This window comes from Hyaena hyaena, unplaced genomic scaffold, assembly GCF_003009895.1.
Source record: "Hyaena hyaena isolate Hyena2069 unplaced genomic scaffold, ASM300989v1 scaffold_691, whole genome shotgun sequence".
Taxonomy (NCBI): domain Eukaryota; kingdom Metazoa; phylum Chordata; class Mammalia; order Carnivora; family Hyaenidae; genus Hyaena; species Hyaena hyaena.
Window position 1 is genome coordinate 558607 of NW_024081324.1, and position 10750 is coordinate 569356.

Sequence of the window (10750 nt, forward strand, 5' to 3'; positions counted from 1 at the left end):
CCTGTCAGTCCAAAGTTGACAGATGATACAGATGACAGTGGATGATGGCAGTGAACTCACTGCGCTCAAGGACAGGGACAGGTCCTAATTGTTTCCAGTCCTTTGTGTGTTTTGGTGAGTGTAGTAGAGATTGGTTAGTAATTCTTCAAACCCATGCCCTTTTGTCTCTGGGCACAGAACTGTTCTGAATTACCTCCTTTTCACTTGGGCCTTACTATATGGACAATTCTAGACAATTGAATGTGGTCAGACAAGATATATGCTGCTTCCACCTCTGGTCCACTAAAGCCTATCTCCAACTTCTGTCTTTCCCTGACTGTCAGCAGGATGTCGGTACTCAGGGAACTTAGAAACCCAGGATTAATAATGGGAAAATCTTCATCGGCCCAAATACCTGAACCATTGCCTCGCCCTTCCTGCCTCTGAGCATTTGAGGGGCTAGAAATAAATTTTCAAGGTCTTAAATGACTAAAATTTCATGATTTATCTATGATAATACCTAGTATTACTGAAACCAGTAGCATGACTATGTCTTTTTTTTTTTTTTTTAATAATCAGCATCTTTTAAAATTAAGGTCTAGAAAAATTCACTCCAGAATAGATCAGGATCGAGATAATCCTAAACACTATAGTTTGTATAGTGGTGGTAGCGAAGAATTCTCATGAATGTTTGTAATAATTACTTATTTAAATGTCTTTTCGGGTAGGATATAAGTTCTTGTGTATGTAAATTTATTTATTTTATTTATCTTTTTTTAAGAGTGTCTGGTTTGATGATTATAGCTGATCAACAAATGTACATGAAATGGATCAAGTACTGTATCAGCAAGGTGGAGGTGTAAGCAGGAGTCCAGCCAAACAAAGGTTTTAGTTGTAACTGTGTTAAAGAATTTGGACATATTCCAGAGAACAATGGGGAGTCACAGAAGTATTTAAGGAGGCAGTGATAGTAATCAGGTTTATCTTTGAGAAGATCACTATAGTCAAAATAAGTTTTTCCACCTGAAAAGCTTTAAAACAAATAAAGAAACTCAGTTTGGAGGCTCCTGTAGTAATTTAGGTATGAGACAATCATTGTATACACTAGTGGCCCCGTGAATGCAGACAATAAAATACATTTAAATATATCTAGAAGCAAGTATGGACAGAACTAGATGACCATCTAATCGGGAAGCCATAGAATTGGAGAGTAGAAGACCAGGATGACACCTAGTTTGTGGTCCAGGTGACCAGGTGGGTAGTGGCATGATATCACTGAATTAGTCATCCCAGGGAAAGGAAACACTGGGAAGTTATAGTTACCATAGTGAATTATACCCTTTCCAGCATTTGGGTTTTGCACATGTTAATCTCTCTCTTCTTAGAATATTCTAAAGGTAACTGTATTTCCACCCAGTGCCTCTTACCTTCCTCCTCTTCTGTTACTTGTCACCTGTTTTTCTGTACTCGAATAATTTCTAGTCATCTATTACATCTAGGAGTAGACACCATTTCCTGTGTGAAACTTTCCTAGGATCCCTAAGGTAATATATGGTGCTTTCTTAATGTGTCTTCAGGACTCCACAGGACAGTGTAGCATTTTAGAGAACATTGTATTCACCTGTGTGCTTTTCATTCTAAGCTTCTTTACCCAATGCTTATAGAAGACAAGAACTATCCCTTAACATTTGGTCCCCAGGAACCATTATAATGCTTGTGTCAGAATAAGAACTCAAAATTCAAATATAACCACAAATGAATGAATGAATGGAGTGAAACAAATAATTTTGAAGGGCACAATATTGAAACCAACTAATAACATTTGCTTTCAGGCTGTCTGTTTCTGTTTGAGATTTGCAGCATGCAGTTAGCACAGATGGCCATGAGATTGCAATACTCTCTACATATTTACTCTCCCTCCCCTGCTCTCACTCTCTCCCCACTCCCACCCAACCCCCCACCAGGAATGGTCTCGAATCACAAATGACTCCACTATTCCCTTAAGCATTTGTCTCTGATCACAGTGTGAGTCCACCAATCTTGTAATAGACTCCACAAGTGTTTTCCTTGGGTTAAAAAACTCATCAAAATTAATACTAAATCGAAAATGGGAAAGTTCATAAAAGGCAGCTGTAGTGTAAGTTAAACATGAATGTAGTCTGGCAAATAATAAGTTCTCAAGTTTCTGTTTTCCAAACTACTAAAGAATAAAAAGGGAGTGAGAGGGACACCCCTCCCATTCCCACCTGTCAAATACAGCTAATCTCATGTACAAAGTGATATCAACTCACCTTGTATTACGAACAAAGCCACCAAACTGAAATAAGTATCGCAATGACGAAAAGAGCCGCAGACTTGAATGGAATCCTAGTGAGTAGGATACTGCGTTCAGTTGTGAGGGGTCTGGATGAGGACACAGGACAACTGTGTAGAAGGTTCATACAATGACAGCTATGTCGTCTTCAGCCTTGCCACTCCAAGTGTGGTGTGCGTATCTACAGCCGTGGTTTTAGCTGGGAGCTTGTTAGAAGTGCAGACTCTCGGGCCCTTCCCCGGTCCTACTAAATCATCTGCAGTTTAACAAGATCCTCAGGTGATTGGTATGGACCTTAAATCTTGGGAGGCGTTGCTCTAAATCATAGCATTTAGGAATTCATAAGTCAGAGCTCAGATGAATTCCTTGTGAGGTCACTTTAGAGTTTATTATCCAGATTAGGACATTTTTGAGAGTGAAAAGGGAGTATTGAAATAATTATAATTGTAGGGGCACCTGGGTGGCTCAGTCAGTTGAGTGTCCAACTCTAGGTTTTGGTTCAGATCATGATCCCAGGGACATGGGATTAAGCCCCTCATCGGGCTTTGCACTGGGTCTGGAGCTTGCTTGAGACTCTGTCTCTCTTTCCCTCTGTTTCTTTCCTCCGCTCACTCGAATGCTCTTTGTCTCTCTCAAATAAATTTTAAAAACTTTAAAAAAGAAATAATTATAACTGCATATATTTAAAACATTTGGTTAGTAAGACATAAATTAATTTTCATATAAATGGATCTATATAGTATAGTCATGAACCATTTTTATTTTATTTTTTAAATGTTTATTTATTTATTTTGAGAGATAGAGTGTGAGTGGGGGAGGGGGAGAGAGGGAGAGAGAATCCCAAGCAGGCTCAGTGCTGTCAGTGCAGAGCCTGATGTGGGGCTCAGTCTCCCCAACTGTGAGATCGTGACGTGAGCCCAAATCAAGAGTCAGATGCTTAACTGAGCCACCCAGGCACCCCAATCAAAAATCATCTTTAAAAGTAAAATTCTTTAAAAAAAATAGAAATAAATGTATATTAGAGAAAAATTCTTTGTAGTGAGCTGAATATTAAAATATAACATAACTGCATAGAGTATGACACTATGCTCATTCTAAACTCAAGTTTACTTTAAAATATATGTAGTACAGATATAAGTACAGAAATGTGTGTATACACTGGTAACTATAGATTCATATGTCCTAGCTCTATCTGCTGAGATGGTCTAGATGAAGTGATACCGAGTAACAACAAATATACCTAGTGTCAAGATCTTGATTTCTTTTTAATTTTTTAGAATGTTTTATTTATTTCTGAGAGAGAGTGTGAGTGGTGGGGGGGGGGGGAGAGCCAGAGAGAGAGGGAGACACAGAATCTGAAGAGAGGCTCCAAGCTCTGAGCTGTCAGCACAGAGCCCGACGCGGGGCTCGAACCCACGAACCGTGAGATCATGACCTAAGCCGAAGTTGGACGCTTAACCGACTGAGCCACCCAGGCACCTCAAGATCTTGATCTCTTAATGCTATTCTCCAATAAGAGAAATGAGGGTCCTTTAAGGAGATTAACTCTAGGGCTGGGTCAAGGAAAATATGAGTTCGATAGAAATGCATTGTGAAATTAGGCATTCTGGAGCATGTTGTATCTTATAGTGCCAGACTGTAAGGAAATAGCTTAAAAAAAACAAAAAAAGATGCACCTACCGTAAAGAGTTGCCCATGGCAAAAGCTAGAATGATGTGAGCAATGAAATAGTGGAAGTACAATCATCCTTCCATTATCCACTGGGGAGATGTTCTAAGATCCCCAGGGGATGTCTGAAACCAAAGATAGTACCAAATCCCATTTTTGATGTTTTTTCCTATACCTACATACCTGTGATAAAGTTTAATTTATAAATTAGGCACAGTAAAAGATTAACTACAATAATAAAAGAGAGCAATTCTAACGATATACTATAATAAAAAAGGTGAATTTGGTCTTTCTCTCAAAATATCCTATTGTTCTGTACTCACCTTTCTTCTTCTTGTGACAATGTGAGATGATAAGATGCTGGCGTGATGAGGTGAAGGGACGTGAATGACGTAGGCACCGTGACAGAACTTTAGGCTACTATTGACCTTCTGAGCTGTCGTCAGAAGGAGAATCATCTGTTTCAACACCCTGATTGACTGCAGGTAACTGAAATCACAGAAGGTAAAACTGCAGATAAAGGCAGACTACAGGTTATAGGACAGAGAATAAAGTAAATAGCTGTAAGTCTGTACTGATATAAATAAATGATTGGATAAATATATAAAAGGAGGAGAAGGGGTGGGTTTTCCTTTAAGAAGAATTTCAGTAATCAATATAGAAAGAGTGAGTAAAATACAATAAAGGTCTATGCCACAGTAACAGTTGAAGTAGGCAAGACCACTCCGAAAGCTAAAATCAGTGGGTGAAACTTTTCAGAGAAACACGATGTACCCATAGCCTCAAAGTATCTCCCCACAGATGTGCATTAATTATAAAGTGGCTTTAACGTAGGTCCACAAATGTTTTGATTCTTCTCCATTCAGGAAGTAGAGCTTAATTCCCTTTCCCTGGAATGGTGACCAGATTTAGTGATTCACCTCTAATGAGCAGAGAGTGGAAAAAAAAAAAAAAAGTCAATTTTACAGTGGAGGTCCCAGCATATACAAGTGGTCGAGCTTAACATTGCCAGTGATAATTGGGTTGATATCAGATGTCAACTAGTATAAGATCCAGTGAGAAACAATTTGTTTCTTCTATTCTTCTTCCAAATCTCTACCTCCAGGGCAATCATAAAAAAAAAACTCAGACAAACTCAAATTTGAGGAATATCTTACAAAGTATCTGACAAGTAGTCTTCAAAAATATCAAGGTCATAGAAAAATATCTAATATGTGGAGTATAATCTCTGAAAGAAATTGCTAATGAGACACTTTCATCTATTTTTAATCAAAATATGCAAATATATTGGCCATATATCCACGGAAGGACTATTTTTTGTTTCAATTTAACTGCCTTCTTTTGACAAATATATTTTAAAGAAAAATTATCAAATAATCTGTTGTCTTTTGAATATGAATGGAAGATCATCATCTTATTTTATTCCCTTGCAATAGAAAATAAAAATTTATCCAGTTGCAAATAGAAGCTTCAACAGAAAAGCATTTCCCCAAAGTTGAGATCTCACAAAATGCAATTATAGCATTTAAAGAGTAAATCTTGGAAACTGTCTTCCTTCTTAATGCTTAACAAATTTAGAATCTCGATTCTGTATGATAAATTTCATATATTTTTGTTAGCTTCCATGAAAACATTTGCGACTCCATTCACTGAACACATCGAATAAAGAGTTCCAAATTGTTTTGATTTCAATACATACAAAATTCAAAGGAATTAGTAAAAAACAAAAAAAGTCAATACCATTATCTAACATGCATGTTGAGTATATAAGTATTTCTTCAAATTAATAAGTAAAACATTTCTAAAATCTGTTGAGGGGAAGCAGAGAGAAACAGAGTATGGCCATGCAATGACTGTTTTGCCTTCAACGTAAGCTTTATGACAAAAATTTTGTTCAGTTACTCAACTATTGGTATATACACATATGTACGTAAGTGTTCAAATGAAATTAAATTACTAATTAAATTAAATCAGTTAAATTTAATTTACATTAAAAGTACATATATATATTTTTCAATATCCCCAACTATGACTTCTACTTCAATTGATAGAATGTTGTAGCTTATTTTCTAAAGGTCTAAGTTATATGCGCACTGTGCCAATCTCAATAATGAAGTTAATATAGACCAATCATTTGATTGAAATAAAAACCCATGCTTTCCAGTGTAATGGCTCCATGGCTGCACATACTGAATTATCATCTTCAGGCCCAATCAGCTAAATAATGACTAAATTTGAAGTCAATCTTAAAGATTCTTTCTTCTGTAAGTTTATTTATTTATTTTGAGAGAGAGAGAGAGAGAGAGAGAGAGCAAGCGAGAGAGCACGTGCAGGGGAGGAGCAGAAAGATAGGGAGAGAGAGTATTCTAAGCAGGGTTCATGCTGTCAGCACAGAGCCCAACGCGGAGCTTGAACTCATGAACATGAGATCATGACCTGAGTCAAAATCAAGAGTCAGGTGCTAAATCTACTGAGAAGTCCAGGTGCCCCATTGCTAAAGATTCTTGAGCAGACTTATGTGATTTGATTTTGTGTGGTTTATTATATCTTGACAGCTTCCTTGGTGAATGGTAGGTGTCAAAAAAATCATTTGAGGGATTACACCTTCATTATCTAGCTTTTTTGAAAAGTGGAAATTTTAGTTCTTAGTTTTTTTACATTAACTATATTTTGTTTTAAGCATTTTGTTGTGAAAAAGACATATTGCTGGATAAAATGATGTTACCAAACAAAATAGATAGTAACTATGCATTTATCCCCTATATGACTATATACTATGTAATAAAACTAGAGTTTATAGAGCACTGAGACTATTGTCTACCTGTAGCTTCGACAGTAAGATGTTTTGAGCATGTTCTTTACTGGAACCAGTAATTCCTCACGTTCTTCACAGCTCTCATCACCTAGTGGGGCTTTGTGCATCTTGGTGATCAGAGCACAATTATATGCAACAGTATGCAGTGGTGGTATGTCCAAATCTTCTCCCACAGGCACTGAAACACAGAAGTATGAAGTTGTTCCTAGATGCTTCTGTCCAAAGGTGCTTTCTCATAGAGTACCTTGCATACTGTCCTTGAAAAGGTGTTAGTTACATTGCCTTTGGAAGGGGTCATTGCAAAAGACAAGTTTACCTCTCTGATTGTCTTTCAGCTTTAACCACAGGTTAAAGAGACAACTTTTCACTGGACATGCACCTTACCCACACTAGTAGTGGAAACAATGTTAGAAGCCGGAAATACAAATGAAATCTGTGGAATCCATCCCAGCTTATTTTGATGCAAGTCTTGATAATAAAACTTACTATGAAAAATTTAAGATAAATTCTAAGCCAGGCTATAAATGTCCCTGGCAGAATGGGACATATGGGACATATGACTATCCTGACTCAGGCAACTCCAGTGTCAGTGGATAATAAAATGGTGGCAGGCCGACCTGCAACATGATTATAAGGTGTTTGGCTTGAGGTAGAGGGAGTGAGATCTGGGGCCTCATGGAAAAGGGTAGCAAAGGCTTTAAGACAGATGACAGGGCTCAAGGCTTGGCTCTAATGGCTTTATCATTTGGGGAACTCACTTAACTGCTCTAAGCCTCAATTTGTTTGTTGGTAAAATAGTTATTGTAGTACTGACGGGGCAGGGATCACACTGCTCAACACTACATAGGTGTCGTATCACATTCTTCTGCTTGCTCAATTCAATTGAATCTGCTCCAAGCCTCCATTCACAAGACTGACAGGGAATTTAATCTAAACATTACGGGAACTCCCTCCAACTTCCAGGATTAGGAAATTGATGGATTATTATGCAATCCATGACACATGAGAAGAACCCTTTACTTTCTGCTTCAGACTTTAACTCAAGAGAACATGTTGATGCTTCTCCTCCGAGTCCTTACATAAATTGAAGAAGATACATCTGTTGCTTTTGTGCCAGGAAAGAAGGAATACTTGAAGGAGCTAAATCATCGAATCAGCTAGAGGGAATGAAAAGCTGAAGTGGAAGGAATGGCATTGACTAAGATCAGGGACAATTCATCCATTATAGTGGGAGGGAGGATTCTGAGTGTGCACCCAGGTATGTCTGTGAGAATTAACACCTTCCTGTTAATTCCTTTGTTTTTGACTTTTCTGTTTTCCTCTTCAGATATTTTCTTACAATTTCGATGTTCATCTCCTTCTGTCTTCATCTGAATCATCTCCTCTTTCTAAACCAGCCATGATATTGAGTATACATTCTTTTATTTATTTTAAAGTTTATGTCCCTGTTATTAATTTAAAAAGATAATTTCATTATTGCATATGTTTTCATAGATATAACAACATTGTATTATATTTACCTGGTTGTTTTCTTGAGGGTCATTAAATCCTGATAGGAAAAGAAAAGTTCGGCACTTAGTGAATTTCAAACATTTACATCACCTGATTCAAGTTACGTCATATCTAGGAAGTAGAATTAACGATCAAAGAAGTATTGTGGAGCAAAAAGTGCTGACATTCTTCTTTAATATAAAGATAAAAATCATTTGAAATTAATATACTATTTACATGCAAAATGGGGCTGGTAGGTTCTTGAAGACAGTTTATTTCCTTTCAATCCCATTTATTCTATCAATATACTGAGCAAACTCTTTTTTCTAGATAGTGCCAAAGTAAGCTTTTACCTAGCCCACTGCTGCTTTTCTATGGTTCTCTGAGTTAGTAAGATTTACTAAGTTCCAGACAGATATACTGCTTGGTGTGGGGTTGTTATCAGACTCAACTCTGCCTCATAATTGGGTCCAGAGCCATCAGTTGAGGCTTGGTAGTTTAGATGCTATGTCCTTTACGGATATTGTCCATGTGTGTTAACAACATTCATGTCTCAATGAAGTTCCAAGAGATTCACTAGGTTTGGGGTAACAGTTTCTCCTTTGCTGCTGCTACACACTTGTAGAGTCTGGCTGGGCACCATAGTGAAGTAAACTTCTGTTGTTTCAAGTCACCAGGCTTGTGGTAATATGTTACAGCAGTCAAGAGAAAACAATATGCTCCTTTTTCCCGATCTCGGGAGACTGTCTGAGCTAGACTTAAATGTATCAGAGCAAGAAAAAGTAACTGGAATTTTAGCTAACAGGCTCTAGTATTTTCCTTCTGGTTTAGTGGAGAAAGGAACACGATGTGGCAAGGTAATCTGAGAACAAGTCTCAGATCTCTGGATCTCACCCATTAGCTTTGTGACTCCGGGCACTTAAAGTCTCTGACCTTTAATTTTGCTTGGAAATGAGAAGGCCCCATCGTATTAAAATATTTTCAAATATTGTCCACAGATTCCATAATGACTTAATTTTTAGTTTTGATTTCAATAGTAAAACACATGTGTTGGATTATTTTTAAATTATAATAGTTTTAAACACCAAAATGTGTCTTATATGAGATAGCAATACTTTGAAGACCAACTGAGTACCAAATTCTGCTATAGCTTAATTTATTTCGGTGTCGACTGCAGAACACTGCTGCCCATTTCCTATTTATTTATTTATGTATTAAATTTTTAAAGTGTTTAGTTATTTTTGAGAGAGACAGAGAGAGACAACGTGAGTGGAGGAAGGACAGGAGAGAGACACAGAATCAGAAGTGGGCTTCAGGCTCTGAGCTGTCAGCACAGAGTCTGATGCAGGACTCAAACTCACGAACCAGGAAAATCATGACCTGAGCGGAAGTTGGACGCTTAACTGACTGAGCCACACGGGCGTCCCTTTTCCCTCTATATTTAATTCAGTGATTTTCATTTGTGGTCAGAGGAAGATGACATAAATTACCCTAGGGATGCTTTGCCAAAAAATTCTAGAAATCCACACCCATCTTAAGATATTCTGATTTAGTCGACGTTAGTGTTCTATAGAGGATTTAAATACCGAGACAATCTGAAGAACCAATATAAATTATCATTCTTTTTATTACCCTTCCCCAGATCATTAGACTGGTGCTAATAGTCTGACTCAATGTTATCTTGTTGAACATAGTGTTTCAACCAGGGTTGTAGACCTTGGCTTTTCTCTCTTCAATTTGGTCTTCAAGATCTGTTATAATGTAAGCTGTACCCAGACTTGTTCTTCATTCACTCCGTGTGGGCTCTCACTAGTCCCCATTTGGACCATCACTATGGCCTTCTAGAAAATCTCCCTCTCTCTAGCATTTAGGCCTCATGCTTTACCCTGTCATTGTTCCTAAGCCACATTTTCATTACATGACTCTACGTAAGAAGCAAGGTACAAGGAAACCCATAAACTTCAGCCTGGAATTCAAGGTCTTGTGAGATCAGATCTCTATACCCTTGTTTTCTGCTACTTTCTAATCTGACCCCTCTTCTTTTGTAAAGCATTTTACTCACCCTTCATCACATGCTGCTTCCATGCTACTATTTACAGTGATCACAACAGAAATACTGTTTTCTTCTTCTTCTAATACTCTCCAGCATCTCGCTGTGGTCCGAACATCACTATTTCACCCTCTGGTATCAATTTCCTTCTGTGAATGGCTATTGGAACTCATTTTCAACTATACAAACAATATTGGAAATATTCTTTTGGATATAGCACACAAATATTTCAGGGCTCCCAGGACAGGTGGGATGCCTTATCAGTGTGCTCACCTTTCTAGACCTTACCCTATCCTCACAGTCTTTGCCAATGCTTTCATCCCATATTGATTTCCTTTGTTTCTTTTTCTTCTTATCTTTCTACTCAGTCTCACTCATCCTTTTAACCGTATCCTAGTTTACCCATTAGTGTGTCCCAACATTGCCACAGGTC